Genomic DNA, 24236 nt, shown 5'->3' on the forward strand with positions numbered 1-24236 from the left:
CAGGGGGCTCAGTGGTAAAGAGTCTGCCTGCCAATGCAGGAGACATGGGTTTGGTTCTTGGGTCAGGAAGATTCCCTGGAGAAGGGAATGGCTATGCACTCCAGAATCCTTACCTGGGAAATCTCATGGACAGAGGAGCCTGGCGGGCTCTAGTTCATGGGGTCTCAATAAGTTGAGTTGGACACAACTTAGTGACTAAATAATAAAAACAACACTAGACACCAGATTCTGGGGATCCTGCAATCAACCCTACATACGGCATCCCTGTCCTCCTGGAGTTCACACTGGAGTGTGAGAGAAAATCAATACAGGAACAAACAAGTAAGAGTGGTAAGAGGGGAAACAAATAGAAGAAAAAGAAAACTATATACAGTTTTCTTTCGAACAAAAACTGAGATCATTCCATTTAAACCCAAGGTAACTAGATGAACAGACACTTCCACAAGAATATCCAGAGAGTAGAAGGAATTCTGTTTCCAGTTCAGGACTAATTCATTTGATGCTCAAAAGACAAGCTGATCTTTTTTTTTTTTTTTCTTCAGTCTTATTAGTTGGAGGCTAATTAATTTACAGTATTGTAGTGGTTTTTGTCATACATTGACATGAATCAGCCATGGATTTACATGTATTCACCATCTCGATCCCCCCTCCCACCTCCCTCTCCACCCGATTCCTCTGGGTCTTCCCAGTGCACCAGGCCCGAGCACTTGTCTCATGCATCCAGCCTGGGCTGGTGATCTGTTTCACCCTAGATAATATACATGTTTTGATGCTGTTCTCTCGAAACATTCCACCCTCGCCTTCTCCCACAGAGTCCACGTGGTACATATACACCATGGAATATTACTCAGCCATTAAAAATAATTCATTTGAATCAGTTCTAATGAGATGGATGAAACTGGAGCCCATTATACAGAGTGAAGTAAGCCAGAAAGATAAAGACCAATACAGTATACTAACGCATATATATGGAATTTAGAAAGATGGTAATGATAACCCTATATGCAAAACAGAAAAAGAGACACAGATGTACAAGCTGATCTTTTTTGATAACTGGTCTATATATGTTGTAATTTCAAATCAATGGGGAAAATTTAGGCTATCAAAAATGACTTTGGGGATTTAAAACATGTAAATTTAAGTTGCTATCTCATACACTCAGTCAGTCAAGAATCTGCCTGCAGTACAGGATACCCAGGTTCGATCCCTGGGTTGGGAAGATCCCCTGGAGAAGGAAATGGCAACCCACTCCAGTATTCTTGCCTGGAAAATCCTATGGACAGAGAGGCCTGCCAGACTACAGTTCATGGGGTCTCAAGAGTTAGACATGACTTAGCAACTAAACCACCACCCCCACAAGAAATTTCACCTGGGTTAGAGACTTACACATGGAAAATGAAATCATAAATATGCTAGAATGCATTGTGAGAAAACATATTATCTCGTTTGGGGAAGACTTTTTAAAATAAGACATTCCGTTCAGTTCAGTTTGGTTGCTCATTTGTGTCCTATGCTTTGCGACCCCATGGACTGCAGGGGTCTTACCACTCTTACTTGTTTGTTCCTGTATTGATTTTCTCTCACACTCCAGTGTGAACTCCAGGAGGACAGGGATGCTGTATGTAGGGTTGATTGCAGGATCCCCAGAATCTGGTGTCTAGTGTTGTTGTTGTTATTATTTAGTCCCTAAGTTGTGTCCAACTCAACTTATTGAGACCCCATGAACTAGAGCCCGCCAGGCTCCTCTGTCCATGAGATTTCCCAGGTAAGGATTCTGGAGTTCATAGCCATTCCCTTCTCCAGGGAATCTTCCTGACCCAAGAACCAAACCCATGTCTCCTGCATTGGCAGGCAGACTCTTTACCACTGAGCCCCCTGGTATCTAGTGTAGAACTCATCTAGTGTATCTAGTGTAAATATTGCTGAATAAATGAATGATTAAGCAGGAGTATAAGGTATAAACCCTCATTTTTCACTGGCAGATAATCCACTGGGTTTTCAGATACACGGAGTTGCTATAAAACACATTTAGTATAGACCATCAGGCAAGGTTCAAGTCCTCTGGATAGATAAACACACTCCTGGTGGGTAGAGCATTACAAAGGCTTAGAGATTACCTCTCAGGAGCTGGGGGCAAAGGGTCAAACCTTTTTTTGGTCAAGGTTAATACTTTACAGCACAGAAGTCAAATCACGTGGGTCCTTGTAGGCCATTTACAAGATGTTGACTTCTAGTCTGAGTGAGAAGGACGAGTTTGGAGAGTATTGATCAGGAGAGTGATATGATTTGATTTATTTTAACACAGGGTTTCCTTTTGTTTATTTATTTTATCTTTGGCTGTGCTGGGTCTTCGTTGCTTTGTGCAGGCCTTTTCTAGTCGCGGCTAGCCTGCTCTTCATTGTGGTGTGCAGGTTTCTCACTGTGATCACTGCTCTTGTTGTGGAACACAGGCTCTAGGCTCTTGGGCTTCAGTAATTACAGCGTGTAGGCTTGGGAGTTGCAGCTCAAGGACTCTAGAGTTTAGACTCAGTAGTTGTGGCACATGGGCTTAGTTGCTCCATGGCATGTGGAATCTTCCTGGACCAGGGATTGAACCCATATCTCTTGCATTGGCAGGTGGATACTTATCCACTGGATCACCAGGGAATTGTCTAGAGTTTCTTTGTTTTTAGGGCTTCCCTTGTGGCTCAGCTGGTAAAGAATCTGCCTGCAATGCGGGAGACCTGGGTCTGATCCCTGGGTTGGGAAGATCCCCTGGAGAGGGGAAAGGCTCCCCACTCCAGTATTCTGGCCTTTCCATACAATCCATGGGGTTGCAAAGAGCTGGACACAACGGGGTGACTTTCACTTTTCTTTGTTTAAACAGAACCATGATGGAATGAGTCACAGGAGCATGCCAATAGCTGAGCTGGAAAATAGACTGAAAGATAGAAACAGGGATACTGGTTAAAAAGTTACTATCATGGTCCAGGTAAGATGTAATGATAGCTTGAATGAGGGTAAAAATGGTGAGAAGTAATCTGATTTTGGATAGACTTTAAGAGTAAAGAGCATTTGCAAATAAACGGGAAGTAGGATAATATAAAAGGAGTAATAATAGATGATCCTAAATTACTTTACCTGAGCTATTGGGATAGCCATCTTACCCTTAAATGGGATGAATTAAGACTGCAAGAAAAGATCTGGTGGGAGAAAAAGTAGGAGCTTGATTTTTGGACATGGGAGGTTGAAATGCCTACTAGACTACAAGAAATAAAATGTCTAGTAGACAAGAGCCTGGGGTTCACAGGAGTGGTCAGGCCTGGAAATTTATGTTCAAGATGTAAAGATATACATCATGAAGTCATCAGTCTATCATGAGAATGGCAAGCCATGAGACTAGTAAGTAAATGTTAACAGAAAAAAGGAAAAACTCAGACTATGCCCCCTGCTCCCCAGTGTTAGAGGCGGGAGAGATGAGGAGGAATCAGTGGAGGACACTGACAGTAAACACTCAGAAAAGTAGGAGAAACGTGAGAGAGAGGATCAGGAGCCAAATGAAAGAAGCTGGAGAGATGAACTGTGTTAAATACTTCTGAGAGGTCAAGTGAGAGGGGAACGAAGAAGAGACCATCGGATTTAGGAATGTGGAGGCCACTGTTAGGGCTTCCCTGAAGACTCAGTGGTAAAGAATCCACTCGCAGTGCAGGAGATGTGGATTCAATCCCTGGTTTGGGAAGATCCCTGGAGGAGGGAGTGGCAACTCAATCCAGTATTCTTGCCTGAAAAATCCTATGGACAGAGGAACCTGGCAAAATTCCAAAGGGTTGCAAGGAGTCCAGTATGACTGAGCACAAGTACTAGGCCCCTGTTAACTTTAGCGAGAGCAGAGAGAGCTATATATTTTGGTTCATACCCAGAGATAAGCTTGATAGAAGAAAACAAAGACCAATGTATGTATTTAGGAAAAATCAGCAAGTTAATTCACAGCTCTGATTCCCATCCTCTGAACAGCATCGCTGAATTTCCCTCCTTCTACCTATGAACCCTGAGAAAAATATACAAAATCAGAGCTGAAAACTTAAACTGGCTCAACCTATAACCAGAACATAGAGGGATTTTCCAACAATAATTATGTTTATAAAGTTGGATTGTTAAAGATAATACTCACGGTATTCTCTATGTCTGCCTCATGAAACAGAGCTTCTCTGCTTCCTAAATGAGGGTAGGAAGACATGGTACCCATACCTGTGTCTGCTTTTCTGATTTTGATGCTCCCTTTGTTTTAACATCTAGAGATTTCCATTTCTAGGCCTTAAGCTTGCATTTAAATTTATTTTGTTACATTTTTTTAAAATTTATTTTTTTAATTGAAGGATAATTGCTTTGTGGAATTTTTTTGTTCTCTGTCAAACCTCAACATGAATCAGCCATAGGTATACATATATCCCCTCCATTTTGAACCTCCCTCCCATCTACCCCCGCATCTCACCACTCTAGGTTGGTACAGAGCCCCTGTTTGAGTTTCCTGAGCCATACAGCAAATTCCCGTCGGCTCTCTATTTTACACATGGGAATGTAAGTTTCCATGTTACTCTTCCCATACATCTCACCCTCTGCTCCCCTCTCCCCGTGTCCATAAGTCTGTTCTCTATGTCTGTTTCTCCACTGCTGCCCTGCAAATAAATTCTTCAGTACCATTTTTCTAGATTTTGTATATCTGCATTAGAATACAATATTTATCTTTCCTTTCTGACTCTCTTCACTCTGTATAATAGGTGCTGGGTTCATCCACCTCATCAGAACTGACTCAAATTCATTCCTTTTTATGGCTGAGTAATGTTCCATTGTGTATATGTACCATAACTTCTTTATCCATTCATCTGTCTATGGACGTCTAGGTTGCTTCCATGTTCTAGCTATTGTAAATAGTGCTGCAATGAAAAATGGGATACATGTGTCTTTTTCAATTTTGGTTTCCTCAGGGTAGATGCCTAGGAGTGGGACTGCTGGGTCATATGGTGGTTTTATTCCTAGTTTTTTAAGGAATCTCCATACCATCTTCCATAACAGTTGTATCAATTTACATTCTTACCAACAGGGCAAGAGCATTCCCTTTTCTCCACACCCTCTCCAGCATTTATTGTTTGTAGACTTTTTAATGATGGCCATTCTGACCAGTGTGAGGTGATATATCATTCTGGTTTTGATTTGCATTTCTCTAACAATGAGCAATGTTGAGCCTCTTTTCATGTGTCTGTTAGCCAACTGTATGTCTTCTTTGGAGAAATGTCTGTTTAGGTCTTTTCCCCACTTTTTGATTGGGTTGTTTGTTTTTCTGGCATTGAGTTGTATGAACTGCTTGTATATTTTGGAAATTAATCCTCTGTCATTTGTTTCATTTGCTATTATTTTCTCCCATTCTGAGGGTTGTCTTTTCACCTTGCTTATAGTTTCCTTTGTTGTGCAAAAACTTTTAAGTTTAGTCAGGTCTCATTTGTTTACTTTTGTTCTCTAGGATGTGATCTTGCTTTGATTTACGTCATTGAATATTCTGCCTATGTTTTCTTCTAAGAGTTTTATAGTTTCTGGTCTTGCATTTAGGTCTTTAATCTTGAGTTTATCTTTGTGTATGGTGTTAGGAAGTGTTCTAATTTCATTTCTTTACATGTAGCTGTCAAGTTTCCCCAGAACCATTTATTGAAGGGGCTGTCTTTGCCCCAATGTATGTTCTTGCCTCCTTTGTCAAGAATAAGGTACCCATAGGTGCATGGGTTTATTTCTGGGCTTTCTGTCTTGTTCCATTGGTCTGTATTTCTGCTTTTGTGCCAGTACCACACTGTCTTGATGACTGTAGCTTTGTAGTATAATTTGAAGTCAGGAAGGGTGATTCCTCCAGCTCCATTCTTCCTTCTCAAGACTGCTTTGGCTATTCAGGGTCTTTTGTGTTTCCATATGAATTGTGAAAATTTTTGTTCTAGTACTGTGAAAAATGCCATTGGTAATTTGAAAGTGATCACACTGAATCTGTAGATTGCATTTGGTAGTATCATCATTTTAACAATATTGCTTCTTCCTACCCAGGAACATGGAATATCTCCCCATCTATTTATGTCATATTTAATTTCTGTTATCTGTGTCTTATAATTTTCTGTGTACAGTTCTTTTGTCTCCTTAGGTAAGTGTATTCCTAGATATTTATTTCTTTTTGTTGCAATGGTGAATGGGATTGATTTCTTAATTTCTCTTTCTGATTTTTCATTGTTAGTATATAGAAATGCAAGTGATTTCTGTGTATTGACTTTGTATCCTGCAACTTTGCTAAATTCTCTGATTAGCTCCAGTAATTTTCTGATACTATCTTTAGGGTTTTCTATGTACAGTATCATGTCATCTGCAGAGAGTGAGAGTTTTACTTCTTTTCTGATCTGGATTCCTTTTATTTCTTTTTCTTCTCTGATTGCTGTAGCTAGGACTTCCAGAACTATGTTGAATAATAGTGGTGAAAGTGGACACCCTTGTCTTTTTCCTGATCTTAGGGGGAATGCTTTCAGTTTTTCACCATTGAGAATAATGTTTGCTGTAGGCTTATCATATATGGTCTTTAACATGTTGAGGTAGGTTCCTTCTTTGCCCAATTTTTGAAGAGTTTTAATCATAAATGGGTGCTGAATTTTGTCAAAGGCTTTTCCTGAAACTATTGAGATGATCATATGGTTTTTATCTTTCAATGTGTTAATATGGTCTATCACATTGATTGATTTGTGTATATTGAAGAATCCTTGCATTCCTGGAATAAACCCAACTTGGTCATGGTGTATGAGCTTTTTGATGTGTTGTTGAATTCTGTTTGCTAAAATTTTGTTGAGGATTTTTGCCTCTATGTTCATCAGTGATACTGGCCTGTAGTTTTCTTTTCCTGTGTTGTCTTTGTCTGGTTTTGGTATCAGGGTGATGGTGGCCTCATAGAAAGAGTTTGGAAGTGTTTCTTCCTCTGCAAGTTTTTGAAAGAGTTTTAGAAGGATAGGCATTAGCTCTTCTCTAAGTGTTTGATAGAATTCTCCTGTGAAGCCATATGGTCCCGGGCTTTTGTTTTCTGGGAGATTTTTGATCACAGCTTTAATTTCAGTGCTTGTATTTGGGTTGTTCATAATTTCTATTTCTTTTGGTTCAGTCTTGGAAGATTGAACTTTTTAAAGAATCTGTCCATTTCTTCCAGGTTATTCATTTTATTGTTATATAGTTGTTCATAATAGTCTCTGATAATCCTTTGTATTTCTGCATTGTCTGTTTTAACCTCTCCTTTTTCATTTCTAGTTTTGTTGATTTGATTCTTCTCTCTTTTTTCTTGATGAGTCTGGCTAAAGGTTTGTCAATTTTGCTTATTTTCTCAAAGAATTAACCTTTAGTTTTATTAATCTTTACTATTGTTTCTTTCATTTCTTTTTCATTTATTTCTGCTCAGATCTTTATGATTTCTTTCTTTCTACTAATTTTGGGGAGTTTTTTGGTTCTTTTTCCAGTTGCTTTAGGGGTGAAGTCAGGTTCTCTATCGGATTTTTTTCTTGTTTCTTGAGGTAGGATTGTATTGCTACAAACTTCCCTCTTAGAACTGCTTTTGCTACATCCCATAGGTTTTGAATTGTCATGTTTTCATTGTCATTTGTTTCTAGAAATTTTTTGATTTCCCTTTTGATTTCTTCAGTAACCTGTTGGTTATTTAGGAACGTGTTGTTTAATCTCCATATGTTTCTGTTTCTTACGGTTTTTTCTTGTAATTGATATCTAGTCTCATAGCACTGTGGTCAGAGAAGATTCTTGATATGATTTCAATTTCCTTAAATTTACTGAGGTTTGATTTGTGACCCAAGATGTGGTCTATCCTGGAGAATGTTCCATGTGCACTTGAGAAGAAGGTGTATTCTTCTGCATTTGGATGGAATGTTCTGAAGATATCAATGAGATCCATCTCATCTAATGTATCATTTAGGACTTGTGTTTCCTTATTAATTTTCTGTTTTGATGATCTATCCATTGATATAAGTGGGATGTTAAAGTCTCCTACTATTATTGAGTTACTGTCAATTTCTCCCTTTATGTCTGTTAGTGTTTATCTTATGTATTGAGGTGTTCCTATGTTGGGTACATAGATATTTACAATTGTTGTCTTCCTCTTGGACTGATCCCTTGATCATTATGTAGCGTGTCCTTCCTTTTCTCTTGTAATCTTTATTTTAAGGTTCGTTTTTGTCTGATATGAGGATGGCTACTACAGCTTTATTTTACTTTCCATTTGCATGGAATTTTTTTTCCATCCTCTCACTTTCAGTTTATATGTGTCTTTAGGTCTGAAGTGGGTTTCTTGTAGACAGCATATATGTGGGTCTTGTTTTTGTATCCATTCAGCCAGTCTGTGTCTTTTGGTTGGAGCATTTAATTCATTTACATTTAAAGTAATTATTGATATATATGTTCCTATTGCCATTTTCTTAATTGTTTGGGGTAGATTTTGTAGATCTTTTTTCTTCTCACATTTCTTGACTGTATAAGTCCCTTTAACATTTGTTGTAAAGCTGGTTTGGTGGTACTGAATTCTCTTAACTTTTGCTTTTCTGAAGTTTTTTATTTCTCCATCAATTTTGAATGGGATTCTTGCCAGGTATAGTAATCTTGGTTGTAGATTTTCCCTTTTCAGTACTTTAAATATGTCCTACCATTCCCTTCTGTCCTGCAGTTTCTGTTGAAAGATCAGCTGTTAACCGTATGGGGTTTCCCTTGTATGTTACTTGTTGCTTTTCCCTGGCTGCTTTTAATCTTCTTTCTTTGTGTTTAGTCTTTGTTAGTTTGATTAGCATGTGTCTTGGCATGTTTCTCCTTGGGTTTATCCTGTATGGGACTCTTTGTGCTTCTTGGACTTGATTGACTATTTCCTTTTCCATGTTGGAGAAATTTTCAACTATAATCTATTCAAAAATTTTCTTACACTTTCTTTTTCTTGTCTTCTGCTGCTGCTGCTAAGTTGCTTCAGTTGTGTCCAACTCTGTGCGACCCCATAGACAACAGCCCACAGTCTCCCCCATCCCTGGGATTCTCCAGGCAAGAACACTGTAGTGGGCTGCCATTTCCTTCTCCAATGCATGAAAGTGAAAAGTGAAAGTGAAGTCACTCAGTCGTGTCTGACTCTTAGCGACCCCATGGACTGTAGCCTACCAGGCTCCTCCATCCATGGGATTTTCCAGGCAAGAGTACTGGAGTGGGGTGCCATTACCTTTTTCTGGGACCCCTATAATTTGAATGTTGGTGCATTTGATATTGTCCCAGAGGTCTCTGAGTCTATCCTCAGTTCTTTTCATTCTTTCTACTTTATTCTGCTCTTCAGAAATTATTTCCACCATTTTACTTCCAGCTCACTGATTTATTTTTCTGCTTCAGATATTCTGCTATCGATTCCTCCTAGAGTATTTTTAATTTCAGTAATTGTGTTGTTTATCTCTGTATGTTTATTCTTTGATTCTTCTAGGTCTTTGTTAATTGATTCTTGCATTTTCTCCTTTTTGTTTTCAAGGTTTTTGATCATCTTTACTATCATTATTCTGAATTCTTTCTCAGGTAGTTTGCCCGTCTCCTCTTCATTTATTTGGACTTCTGTGTTTCTGGTTTGTTCCTTCATTTGTGTAGTATTTCTTTGCCTTTTCATTATTATTATTTTTTTAACTTATTGTGTTTGAGGTCTCCTTTTCCCAGGCTTCAAGGCTGAATTCTTTCTTCCTTTTGGTTTCTTCCCTCCTAAGGTTGGTCCAGTGGTTTGTGTAAGCCCTGAATAGGGTGAGGCTTGTGCTGAGTTTTTGTTTGTTTGTTTTCCTCTGATGGGCAAGGCTGAGTGAGGTGGTAATCTTGTCTCCTGATGACTGGGTTTGTATATTTGTTTTGCTTGTTGTTTAGATGAGGCATCCTGCACAGGGTGCTGCTGGTGCCTGGGTGACGCTGGGTCTTGTATTCAAGTGGTCTCCTTTGTGTGAGTTCTCACTATTGATACTCCCTAGGGTTAGTTCTCTGGCAGTCTAGGGTCTTGGAGTCAGTGCTCCCACTCCAAAGGCTCAGGGCTTGAACTCTGGTCAGGAACGAAGATTCCACAAGTGGTTCATTATGGCATTAAGTGAGATTAAAACAAATATCCAAATCAAGAAACCAAAGATGAATCCCACACAAATGGCAGTTACAAAATCAGGCAAATAATCGTTAAAATAATGAATATACACATATACACATACATCCATGAGCAAAGTCAAAGCAGTCCAGCAAATATAGAGTACAATAGATTTACCTGGAGAACAAAGGAAATCAAAAATTATATTTACCAGTTAAGAACAAAATTAACTAAAGCACAAACTGGAAAACAAACTAAAGCAAGGTGCCAAGTGGGGAATAAAGCAATGAAAATAAAACTAACAAATATGTTGCAAGGAAAGGAAAGAAAGAAAAGAAAGAAAGAATAGATATGCAAAGTTAAATGGAGGTAGATGAAGGAGATTTATATACACTAAAGATTAACTGCAAGAGGAAAAGGACAGTAGGAAAGGCAAACAAAGGCATAAATGTAGAAAAATATAATAGGTTTTAAAAGTTAAATTTATAAAAAAAAAGAAAAAAATGGAAGAAGGAAGAAAAGAGGAAAAAAAAAAAAAAAAGGAAAACTCCACAGAACTGCAAAAGCCCAACGTAGAGGCAGAGGTTTATAACAACAATAAAAAGTGTGACTGAATATACACATATACATATACACCCATAAGCAAAATCAAAACAGTTCAACAAAAATAAAGTACAGTAGATTGACCCAGCAGACAAAGGAAACCAAAAACTACATCTACCAGAACAACACTAACTAAAGCACAAACTGGAAAACAAAACTAGAGCAAGGTGCCAATTGGGGAATAAAGCAATGAAAATAAAACTAACAAATATGTTGAGAGGAAAGGAAAGAAAGAATAGATATGCAAAGTTAAGGAGGTAAATGAAGAAGATTTATATACATTAAAGATTAACTGCAAGGGGAAAAGAATGGTAGGAAAGGCAAACAAAAGAACAAATGTAGAAAAAAATATAATAGGTTAAAAAAATTAAGGATTAAATTTATAAAAAAGAGAGAAGAAAAAAAAATGGAAGAAGAAAGAAAAAAGAAAAAAAGGAAAACTCCACAGAACTGCAAAAGCCCAATGTAGAGGCAGAGGTTTATAACGACAATAAAGTGTGACTAAATATACACTTACACATATACACCCATAAGCAAAATCAAAACAGTTCAACAAAAATAAAGTACAATAGGTTGACCCAGTGAACAAAGGAAACCAAAAGTTATGTCTACCATAACAAAACTAACTAAAGCACAAACTGGAAAACAAAACTAAAGCAAGGTGCCAATTGAGGAATAAAGCAATGAAAGTGAAACTAACAAATATGTTGAGAGGGGAAGAAATAAAAGAAAGAATAGATATACTAAGTTAAATAGAGGTAGATAAAGGTGATTTATATACATTAAAGATTAACTGCAAGGGGAAAAGGACAGTAGGAAAGCAAACAAAGGAATAAATACAGAAAAAAAAAATAGGTTTAAAAATTTAAAAATTAAAATTAGAGAAAGACAAAAGAAAAAAAAAAAGGAAAACTCCCCAAAACTGCAAAAGCCCAATGTAGAGGCAGTGGTTTATAGCAACAATAAAAAATGTGACTGAGAAAAAAAAGAAAAAAAAAAAAAAAAAACACCAAAAAACTCAAAAGCTTAATTAGATTTCATAGTGCCAATAAAATCGACAACTACAATGGCAGCGGTGGGAGGCGGGATAAAAAAAAGAAAAAATCCAAAAGGATCTGCAGAACAAATCAAAACATAAGAATAATGAAAATTTTTTTTTTTTTTTTTGAGTCACTTTTGTTAGGGTCCTTTCCCTCGCTGGGTGTCACAGTCCACCTCGCCTCCCTAGGATGCCCTCCAACACTGCGCTGGTCTCTGGACCTGCTGCGGGGGCAGCTCAGATGCTAATCTGGTCCTACCCCTGTGTTCTTGTCTCCGATGTCCACAGCCATCAGAACTAGTGCGTTTTCTTTTCTGGGAGCTCTCAGTGGCCTTTTGTATATTCCATAGACAGAGTCTGCCTAGCTGGTCGTGTGGATTTAACTTGCAGATTGTACAGCTGGTGGGAGGTTTTGGGTCTTCTTCCTCAGCCACACCGCCCCCGGGTTTCAGTTGTGGTTTTATCTCCACCTCTGCACGTGGGTCGTCCACTGGGGTTTGCTCCTGAGGCTGCCCTGGAGGACTTGGCTCTGCCCCTGCGAGGGCCAGGTGCGGAGGTGGTGCAGCTGCTGGGGTCGCAGGGGTTCTGGGAGCACCAGGTGCTCAGGGGGGTTGGTGGCTGGGGCAGCAGGAAATACAGTGCTCTAGAAGGTATGGTAACCAATATGGGCCAATCCGCTCCAGTGTTCTTGCCTGGAGAACCCCCCTGACAGAGAAGCCTGGCAGGCCACAGTCTACAGGGTCGCAAAGAATCGGACACGACTGAAGCGACCCTGCATGCGTAGATGCAAGCCTTTTCTTGCCTGTGGCAGCTCTGCCCCAGGGAGAGTACGGGAAGCTGCTGCAGCTGCCTGGCTCGCGGGGACCCTGGAGGCACCAAGTGTGCAGAGACATGGAATGCCTCCGCCTCAGGAGTTATCGCCCTATCAGAGTCTTTTCTTGAGCCTCTTGTAGCTGGTGATCACAAGGCCTCTTTGGCCAGTCTTTCTTCACAGCTCCGCCCATTCAGGCCCTTAGAGGGCTCCCTTGCCTGGGGTCCTTCTCTGCTGTTCTGGAATCAGGTACATAGAGGGGCTCCCCTGACTGGGGTCCTGATGTGCCTGGCACATCAGGCACTTAAAGGGGCACCGTGGGTGGCATCCTACTGTGTAGTTCAGTGCCTCAGGCATTTGATGGGCCAGCCTCTCTATTGTTCAGCTGCCAATGCTGGCTTGTGGGGAGAGAGGCTATGGTGATGGCTCCATCCCCTATGCGTGACTCAGCAGTATCTCCTTGCTTCCATGGTTGCCTGACTTTCCTCCACAGGCATTTCCCACCACAATCTCCTCCCTCACATCCCCTTCATCCATCTCTCAGCAGTTAACGGCAGCCTCTCTCCTTGGGATTGCTCCATAAACCCTAAACTCCAGCTCCCAGCTGCTGCACCTTCCAGGGGACCTGCATCCCTGTCCGGGGTATGTTTGGCTGCAGCAAGGACTGTCTGATTCTCATTCCATTTAGGCTGCCACAGATCAGCTGTTTAACTCTCAGCCTTTAATATTTCTCCTTTGACTCAGTTGCCCCAATGTGGGGATCGGGCCCCTGCTTCAGTCCCCCACACACTGATGGCAGGTCCAGCCCTACTAACACTCCTGTTTTTCCCCCTAGTTCCTTCGTCCTACTGAGTTTTGCGTGGGTCTGTGTATTCTTTTCTGCTGGTCAGGTACTCCTGACTGCTCTCAGCTTATGTTCTGCATGCACTTCTGTGTCTGAAAGTGTATTCCTGATGTATCTGTGGAGAGAGATGTACTCCAAGTCTACCTACTCCTCCGTCATCTTGTTCTCTCCTATTTTGTTACACTTTATTCAGCAAATACTTTTTCTTGGAGTGTGTGTGTGTGTATGTGTGTGAGGGGATATTCCACATCAATTAACTGTTTCATATCGACCAGAAGTTCACTTATTAACAATATGCCAGCAAATTTGGAAAATTCAGTAGTGGCCACAGTACTGGAAAAGGTCAATTTTCAGACCAATCCCAAAGAAAGGCTATGCCAAAGAAAGTTCAAACTACTGCACAATTGCACTCATCTCACATGGCAGCAAAGTAATGCTCAAAATTCTCCAAGCCAGGCTTCAACAGCATGTGAATCATGAACTTCCCAATGTTCAAACAGGATTTAGAAAAGGAAGAGGAACCAGATATCAAATCTCCAAAATCCACTGGATCATAGGAAAAGCAAGAGAGTTCCAGAAAATCATTTACTTCTGCTTTATTGACTATGCCTTTGACTGTGTGGATCACAACAAACTGTGGAAAATTCTTCAAGAGATGGAAATACCAGACCACCTTACCTGCCTCCTGAGAAACCTGTATACAGGTCAAGAAGTAACAATTAGAACCAGGCATGGAACAATGGGCTGGTTCCAAACTGGGAAAGGAGTACATCAAGGCTGTTTATTGTCACCCTGCTTATTTAACTTCTACGCAGAGTACATCATGAGAAACACCTGGCGGGATGAAGCACAAGCTGGAATCAAGATTGCTGGGAGAAATATCAATAACCTCAGATATGCAGATAACACTACCCTTATGGCAGAAAGTGAAGAAGAACTAAAGGGTCTCTTGATGAAAGTGAAAGAGGAAAGTGAAAAACCTGGCTTAAAACTCAACATTCAAAAACAAAGATCATGCCATCCGGTCCCATCACTTCATGGCAAATAGATGGGGAAACAATGGAAACAGTGAGAGACTATTTTTCAGGGCTCCAAAATCACTGCAGATGGTGACTGCAGCCATGAAATGAAAAGACACTTGCTTTTTAGAAGAAAAGCTATGACCAACCTAGACAGCATGTTAAAAAGCAGAGACATTACTTTGCCAACAAAGGTCTGTCTAGTCAAGGCTATGGTTTTTCCAGTAGTCATGTATGGATGTGAGAGTTGGACTATAAAGAAAGGTGAACACCAAAGAATTGATGCTTTTGAACTGTGGTGTTGGAGAAGACTCTTGAGAGTCCCTTGGACTGCAAGGAGATCCAACCAGGCCATCCTAAAGGAGATTAGTCCTAAGTGTTCATTGGAAGGACTGATGTTGAAGCTGAAACTCCAACACTCTGGCCACCTGATGCGAAGAACTAACTCATTGGAAAAGACCCTGATGCTGGGAAAGATTGAAGGCAGGAAGAGAAGGGGATGAAAGAGGATGAGATGGCTGGATGGCATCACGGACTCAACAGACATGAGTTTAAGCAAGCTTTGGAAACTGGTGACAGAGAAGCCTGGCGTACTGCAGTCCATGGGGTTGCAAAAGAGTCGGATACAACTGAGTGACTGAACTGACTGACTGATTTACTTTTTAAATCAAGACAAATAAATATTACATTTACCAATCTGAATGGGCTCAATCAAGGGGAAAATCATAGCAAAAATATTAGAAGGAAAAACAACCATTAGGAGTTGTAAATTTTATGTGGTAAGAATGTGTGTGATTTTTCCCTCCTTCCTCTATTTTTCATTTCCAAATTTTTGCATTGCTATTATAAAAGGAAGGAAAATTACAATTAAAATTAGGTTTTAAGAATTTAAGATATATGCTTTTGAAGTTCTTTTTTGAGCTACCTTGGATATAAAACAAATATTGAGATTCAGTAGTCTAATCTATAGTAGGGTTTACAGGTAAAGATTCTTGTTCTGAATTTAACCTGGAAAAAAGTTTAGGCCTTTTATGTAGTTAAGACATTGAAATACATTCTACCAAAATTCTTCCATTCTGTAGATAACCTTGAATAGCACAGACCATCTCTTATCAGTTTTTCTGTTACTTGCAATATATGTGTGTGTGTATACACACACACACACACACACACTAATATATCTATCTCAAGCTGGCTTAAGTAATAAAGAAAACTAACTGGCACACATAATTAAAAAGAAGTCCAGAGATAGGGAAAACTTCAGGGAAGGGTAGATTTAAGGTACAAACACTGTGGGCAGGATCTAGTTTCTCTTTCTTCGCATTTGTGTTTTTCGTTTTCATTATGGCTCCATGTCAGCTCCATATGATGGTCTGTGGCAGCCTCAGGTTCTTCTCTCCTCTTCAAGGTGGATGACAAAGCTCTCATTCACTTCTGGAAGGAAAGAAGGAAAAAAGTAGCTTTCTTTTCCTAGAAGTTCCATTTTTTTCATTGATTCCTTGGTTTTGATTGGATGACCTGTCCACTATGGACCACTTCCCAGATCTGGGTGATGGAAGAAGCTATCTGAGTTCTGTAGCTTCATGCTCAATGCCTTATGGAGGATGGAAAGGCAGACTACTCTTGATGTGAGAAAAGGGAAGTCGATTATAGTGTGGCAGTATTGATTGCATGTGTTGACCACATTCTCTTCTGATCATATTTAGAGGGAACCAATGAATCCTAAGCTGGAATGGCAATGAGATCATAGCAGTAAGGTTCCAGTTAGTCAAGTATCTGGAAATTGGGGATGAGGCTACTCCACTCTTAACCACCTGAGAGCTGTCTCCATTCCTTGAGCTCTGGATCTGTGTCTTAGTTCTCCTCTTGCTCTAAAATCCTCTTTTTATCGTTAAAGGGATATTTTCTTCTATTAGTCTGCATCCCAAGTAGCTTGTGCTACTTAATCATATAACTAAAGCAAGCAGAAATCTCATTTAAATAAAGGTAAAAAAAGAAACATTGGCTTTAAATACTATTTAATTTAGTATGGAAAGTAATGCACTTTTAATAAGGAACACATTAAAAACTCATAAAGTGGTTTATTTATAAGATGGTTAGCCACCCCACCCACCAATTGCCTCATAAATACAGTTAAGTTCCATCAACTGTTCAATAAGTGCAATTCTACAAATGCCGTGTTTCCTCTTGTGTCTGATTACAATAGTTTTCCTTCCACATACACTGTATGTAAAAGAGTAAGTGCACAGATTTTAGAATCTGAGGAGATGTTGGAGCCAATTTAGTATCTCACCCCAAATCTCTTGGGTAATCTTACAAATAAGTTTTCTGAGGCATGAAGAAGTTAAATAATCTGCTAATACTCACATAGATGGTTTGTTAAGTTCTAGTTAAGAATTTAACCAAAGGCTTTTTATCTACTAGTTTACTCTTTGCATAATACAGTTGTTCAAATCAACAAAGATTGACAGAGCACCATACTGGGCAGTATGCCAGTCACTGAGCTCACAGTGAGGGAAAAACATGATTTCTGGCTTCAAGCAACTCTGAGAGCAGTCTAGTAGGGGAAACAGCCATGTCAACCAGACAGTTAGAATCTGGCATGACAAATGCAATGTTGCTGTTTAAAACACAGCAACATTGTTGTGATGTATTAGATTAGAGTAGAACAAATGATGAATGATCTCTTGAGAGTCAAGAATAATTTTGAAGAGTTGATTCATGCACAGGATTTTGTAGGATGAATAAGAGTATAATAGTTGATTCAAAATGAAGGTTGAGGGAACATTTGATATGGAGCGAATAGCATATTTGAAGACCCAGAAGTGATGGCTGTAAAACAAGTTCTGGAGACAGCTCTGGATTGATTACTGACTCTTAAGTCTTACAAAGTAGATGACTTACACTATTTTATCCCTTCTTCCCATTCACTTTTCTCATCAGTAAAATGGAAACAGTGATACCTATTCCATAGGGTTATGGAGAATAATGTTGCAACTATAAAACATATAACATAGGAGGAGCTCAGGAGCAGGCACCTATTCTTCTCTATCTTGCTTCTCCTCTTCCTCCTTGCCACGGCAAACCTTCTGGATAAGGAGAGAGAGCTCAAAGAAGAGGGTAAGAGGCAGGAAAGAAATAGATCATTGGAGGAGCTGGCCATGAAAAACTACTGAGGCATTCCTAGGTAAGAAATAACAAGATCAAATTGACATCCTTAAAAGGTATTTTTGGAAGAACTGTGTACAGGAAACTGATAGAAATCTATTTTAATAATCTAGGTGAGAGGGCTTGAAGATATAAGCAAGGGCATGGAAAGGAATGAAGAAAGCAGGGATTGAATGATTTGGGAGGTGTCATGAGCAGGGTCTATTCTGGTATAGTTTAATTCTCTGCATTCTGGTTTTCATTTCCGCGTGTCTGGAAGGGAAAACACTCACAGATCTAATTAGGCCCCCAAGGAGGCATCGCACTCTGCCTCAGGAAGGAGGCAGACAGGGGGTGCTCCACAGCTGCAGCCACTGCTCATGGCTCTCTTGTCCCTAAAGTGCTTCCGTAGAATCGCTCAACTCATCTACATCCTCATTCACAGGATAAGAAGCACCACGGAGAGCCACTGCACCATCAGCTCTTTTCTCCCTTGTCTGACTTTAAAGCAGCTCCTTAAACCACTGCGTTCTTCAGGCAATTATCTCTTCACTACTATTTGTTAACTGAGAGCAAACCTCAATGCATTACGTTTAAGAAGCTCAAGACTTCCCTCTAAGGTTGGCCCATGTCTCTTCTTTAACAGGAATTGAGGGCTTGGTGAGTGCAGTCTGGTGCTGGGGAGCTCACATCAAATCTCTGGAATCAACTGTTACTACCTCTGTCACCTCCAATTGCAACCTTCTTCTACTTCCTGTAAAAAACCAAGCCAAACCAAACCTGTGGCCTTTTACTACCTGTTTGCCTTTCTTGTCTCATAGTACTGTTAACAGTTCTCTTATTGATAATCAAACTGAAATATGGAGTCATTAGTTTCACACACACACACACAGGATACCCCTCACCCCTGGCCCCACCCTCCCCAGATTACTGATAGCAAGAAAAAGAATGTTATGTGACTGCCAAACTCCTAACACGGGTGTGCCAGTTAGAGGGAGGTTTTTTCGCCTTCATTTCGTGTTGTTTTCAGATCTAACTAGTGTTTCACTTTTGTTCTTTTTGAATCTAGCCATCTATACATTTTGAAAAATGCTTTAATTCTTCTCACAAATGGGTTTCTTTGCATAATCTCTGAAGGCTAGTCCACAGAAACAAATCATTGTAGATTCACACTTTTCATAAAATGATTGATCTTTGAATTAAAAACCTACAAAATATCTAAATATGTGAGATCAGATAAAAATGAGTGAAGAATTATTGGCAAGGTATTTCTACTTTTATCTATAAAAATCATTGTGCTTTGACTACTTGTATTATAAAGACACTACTAACAATTTACTTATAGTGACATGTGAGTTTTTGATTTAGATTTGAAAGCATTCTAAGAACTCACTAACCTTAGAACAAACATTAGAACAGTGTGCTTGGGATACCTGATTTTCAGCATTGGGCACATAAAAGAAACCTTTGGAAAGCTTGCATCTGAAGTGCTTTCATCACTTGAAATCATCACATGATTTTTTAAACATTGTTTGAAGCCAAACTGAAAGGATTGTGTATTTAGGATATGTTTATACTGGATGCTTTTAAGCAAAAAAGAGCATATAGTAGCAATAATGCTATATCTGTTTATTTTTGTGTAATATGTAAATCTGGCATCTCTTCCAATTTTAGGTCTATCAATTATGAAACAATCAGTTAATAATTTTGACCACCTGCTACATGCAAACTATTATGCTAGACACTAATAAGGCTAACTAGCTCTCAAAATGTCCCATCAGCTGCTTTCAGTCATCTCTCTCCTGACCATCTTGTGAGGACTGTTGCCTTATTTTCATTGTATGTTCAGCTGAGTCTGCAACAATTCAGTCATATTGGAGAGAATCATAGCTGTTATTAAGACATGGAGTCTTTTACTTGATAGGGTGGCTGCTAACATTCCTCATAGACATGTTGTATCTGTGAAATTCCTTCAGATCATTCTTGTTGGTGACTCAACGTGAAGCTGTTTGCGAGGCAGCATCATGGCATCCTTTGGTTAAAATAATAAAAAAACACATGGCTTGACCTTGAAACAGCCAGGGAGTCTGCCTAATCTGCTAGCTCCCATTGAGTAAAACAACTCTTCATCTCTTTTATGTGATAGCTGCTTCAGACTTAAACCAGAGGAAACTAGAATCCCCATTGACCCTGCTTTAAGAAATAAGATCAGAAAAATAAGGAAAAGCATTGTACAAAGTCAATTATGGGATTCACAAAACTGAGGCACTCTGAAGTTAGTAACTCATTGCAGAAAAATTAGGTAGTTTAGAAAATTGCTTTTAATACTTGAGTTTATATGTGGGTTATTCAATAGTTATTCAATAGTGTTTAAGAACAGAATTCACATGCTATCCAGCATGGTAGCCACCAGTCACCTGTGGCTTCCCTGGCGGCTCAGATGGTAAAGAATTTGCCCGCAATGTGGGAGACCTAGGTTTGATCCCTGATTCAGGAACAAAGGAATGGCTACCCACTGCAGCCTCTCCCATAGGCAGAGGAGCCTGGTGGGCTACAGTCCATGGGGTTGCAAAGAGTTGGACACGACTGAGTGACTAACACTTTCATTTTCAGTCACCTATGGCTGTGTAAGTTATAGTTAATATAACATTAAATTAAAATTCAGTTCCTCAAGTAGCATTAGCCAAATTTAAGTGCTTATACCCATATGAGGATAATGGTTACTGTCTTGGTCAGTGAAGATACAGAATATTTCCATCACACAGTGGAATAGCTCTGCATTAAAATAGCAACTCAAGACAAGACTCTCAGACTTAAACTTCTTAAGGTTGTCTTTGCTTTTATGAATTTTTTTCAGATTTTCAAACGAACTGTGTCATTAAAATTTTGTTATATAGCCCCCTATTTTGAGCCAAGCCAAGTCATGGGGGCTCTGGTTAGCCATTATGTCCACCTTGCGGTGAAAATATAAGAATAATGATCATTAAGTATCAAATTATTACCTGGCACTGAGGTTGATTCAGTAATTTGAAAATAAAATTCTGTTATGGAGAAGATGTCAGAATGCGCCTCACCAAAAGCATTTTGCTTTATGCCACTCCCTGTGTCCAGCTATTTTTCAAGCCAATGAGAAGTATTATTTGAACTTGGTGATTAAATCACCACACTGAACAGATTTCTGGCACCAGCTGAACCCTAAAATTAGGGAAAGAGAAATATGATTTTTTTCTTTATTCTTGTCGGTTCAAATCCAGCCATAACTTTTTTCTTGGAATAGACATTTAGATGAGAAAGCACTTTTAATTCAACTTTATCTTGTTATTTCATTATCCTTTTGCAGCAATGAAAAACTTTATACTGAATTATAAATCAAGGCCAAACATTGCATAGATGCCACAGTACAAAGATTCATTTAGTGTGCATACAACCTTATGATCTACAAGGTGATTCATCACTTGTTACCCTGTCTTCCCACTGAGGGGTTGCTTGATGCATACTAATGTACAAAAGTCAATGCTGAGCATCTAGCTTGCAACATCTTGCATATTATCACTCTCAGATTGAACTGGTTCTTAACCCATTGGCTGCGGGGAGGATTGCAACCAATCTATTACCTAAATATGGTGAATTAATCTGGGAAAGTAGTGAAATATGAAATATGGCTTGCCCTACCTCCCCTTTGTCTGTTGACAGTTTACCAAATACTACAGTTTAGATGTGACCAGATAAGAAAGACAAGAAATGTAAGATAAGTGCCTCACAAGAAGAGAGAGTATTACAATTTTCAAATTTCATTCACATACAGTGTCCCATTTGAGCCTCACATCATTCTGTACATGAGCAGGGAAGGTTTCGCTGCCTCAAATGAGGCAACTCTCTTGAAAAGAATTGATCATTTTCCACCCGTGTTCCTCTCCACTTGCTTCTGTGTGTAATTATTTGCACACACGGCCATCTCTCTCACTAGATTTGAAAGTAAATGGGACCATGTTCATAACCATCTTGCTTTCCTGGCATCTAGCATGAGACCTAGTATGTGAGTTGTTCATTTGCCCAGAAGAAGAAAGGTAAATGTAACACAAAAGATCTATAAGGGAGTTAGAATGTTTTTAAGGGAGAAAAACATTACTGCTGGGTTTTGTTGCTTAGAGTGTTTGCTCTACCCAAGTCCAGGAAGATGCTGTCTAGCATGATCTGGGTCACATAGTAGATATTCAGTGAGGGAGCTGGATCTAGGACACAGGTCTCCTTTCATAGGACCTTTCCCACTAAAACTTCCTATTTTTTTATGCCACTGATTCTTTAAGACAATTCCATTTCTTTCTGTAGCTAGTCCAATAAAAGGGAGAGTGAGTTGTACCTATATATGAAATAAAAGTGGGTTACAAATGCTTAAGTAGGAAGAATTGAAAAGCTGTGCTGCTGTTAATACTTTTGGATGGCATCACTGACTTGATGGACCTGAGTTTGAGCAAGCTCTGGGAGTTGGTGATGGACAGGGAAGCCTGGTGTGCTGCAGTCCACGGGGTTGCAAAGAGTCGGACATGTCTGATCGACTGAACTGAACTGATGTGGTCTAAAACCCTTTTGATGTGAAAGGAGATCCTGAGGAGAGCAGACGGGTGATTGCAGTATTATACTGTAAGCTGGGCTGTGATCACAGACAGATGGATGGTTTAGCTGGTCACTGGTGGACACACACATGTGATACTGTGTGTGGTCAGTGCTCTAAAGGTCTCAGCCTGGAGATTCAAGAGAAAGGGGAGCTGGAGCTTAGGTGAACAGAATAGAGGGGACTGAGGAGGGAGCAATCCCCACAATCAGCAGGACTTTGTGTTTCTCGTGAGTTCATGCTCAGTAACAAAATCTAGCATGAAGTTGACTCTGTTAAAAACATCAGAACTTCTCTACAGATCTATGTTGCATCCAGCTTTCCTCTTCTGAGCAATTGTTTTGGAATATGTTTAATATGTTTCATGTTTTCACTTATGTTTATCTTAGCTGTTTTTCAGTCGCTAAGTCATGTCCGACTCTCTGCAACCCCATGAACTACAGCATGCCAGGCTTCGCTGTCCTTCACTATCTCCTGGAGTATGCTCAAATGTTTATCTTTTTTTTTTTTCATTTATTTTTATGGTTGGAGGCAAATTAATTTACAATATTGTAGTGGTTTTTGTCATACATTGACATGGATCAGCCATGGATTTACATGTATTCCCCATCCCGATCCCCTCTCCCACCTCCCTCTCCACCCGATTCCTCTGGGTCTTCCCAGTGCACCAGCCCTGAGCACTTGTCTCATGCATCCAGCCTGGGCTGATGATCTGTTTCACCCTAGGTAATATACATGTTTCGATGCTGTTCTCTCGAAACATCCCACCCTCGCCTTCTCCCACAGAGTCCAAAATTCTGTTCTGTACATCTGTGTCTCTTTTTCTGTTTTGCATATAGGGTTATTGTTACCATCTTTCTAAATTCCATATATATGCATTAGTATACTGTATTGGTCTTTATCTTTCTGGCTTACTTCACTCTGTATAATGGGATCCAGTTTCATCCATCTCATTAGAACTGATTCAAATGAATTCTTTTTAATGGCTGAGTAATATTCCATGGTGTATATGTACCACAGCTTCCTTATCCATTCGTCTGCTGATGGGCATCTAGGTTGCTTCCGTGTCCTGGCTATTATAAACAGTGCTGCGATGAACTTTGGGTACACGTGTCTCTTTCAGATCTGGTTTCCTCAGTGTGTGTGCCCAGCAGTGGGATTGCTGGGTCATATGGCAGTTCTAATTCCAGTTTTTTAAGAAATCTCCACACTGTTCTCCATAGCGGCTGTACTAGTTTACATTCCCACCAACAGTGTAAGAGGGTTCCCTTTTCTCCACACCCTCTCCAGCATTTATTGCTTGTAGACTTTTGGATAGCAGCCATCCTGACTGGCGTGTAATGGTACCTCATTGTGGTTTTGATTTGCATTTCTCTGATAATGAGTGATGTTGAGCATCTTTTCATGTGTTTGTTAGCCATCTGTATGTCTTCTTTGGAGAAATGTCTGTTTAGTTCTTTGGCCCATTTTTTGATTGGGTCATTTATTTTTCTGGAATTGAGCTGCAGGAGTTGCTTGTATATTTTTGAGATTAATCCTTTGTTGCTTCATTTGCTATTATTTTCTCCCAATCTGAGGGCTGTCTTTTCACCTTGCTTATAGTTTCCTTTGTTGTGCAAAAAGCTTTTAAGTTTGATTAGGTCCCGTTTGTTTATTTTTGCTTTTATCGAATGTTTTTCTTTAACATTCCTTGTTTTTTGGACGGGGAAGTATGACTTATTGTTGGGTGTGAGTAAGCAGGGAATAGCACCAATGTTCCTGTGAGTGTGGGGCCCACCATTTGTCCAGGGGCCACTGTTAGGAATGTATGTGATTCCTCGGCCATCTGGGATGAGCCCTTTTTCTGCCACCATGTCCTCCAATTCTTTTGCGTTAACCTTAATAAATCCTCACTTGTTGGAGATGTAGATCCTCTGGCAGCCAGGAGACTTGAACTTGGTCTTGAGCAGGGTCTCAATCACATGCTCCTTGTTCTTCAGCTTGGTGTGGATGGACATGGTGACTTGGCCAAAGTAGACCTTGGCTACTGTGCCTA

The 24236-nt window shown here is 39.7% G+C and overlaps 1 protein-coding gene across 2 annotated transcripts in view; it reads left to right on the forward strand.

Moving 5' to 3' along the window:
• The window catches only part of KCNAB1 (potassium voltage-gated channel subfamily A regulatory beta subunit 1), a 443265-nt gene that overhangs the window by 34476 nt on the left and 384553 nt on the right, over window positions 1-24236 (forward strand). The gene's annotated exons all lie outside the window — the stretch shown is intronic.

This window comes from Cervus elaphus, chromosome 19 (assembly GCF_910594005.1).
Source record: "Cervus elaphus chromosome 19, mCerEla1.1, whole genome shotgun sequence".
Classification (NCBI taxonomy): Eukaryota; Metazoa; Chordata; class Mammalia; order Artiodactyla; family Cervidae; genus Cervus; species Cervus elaphus.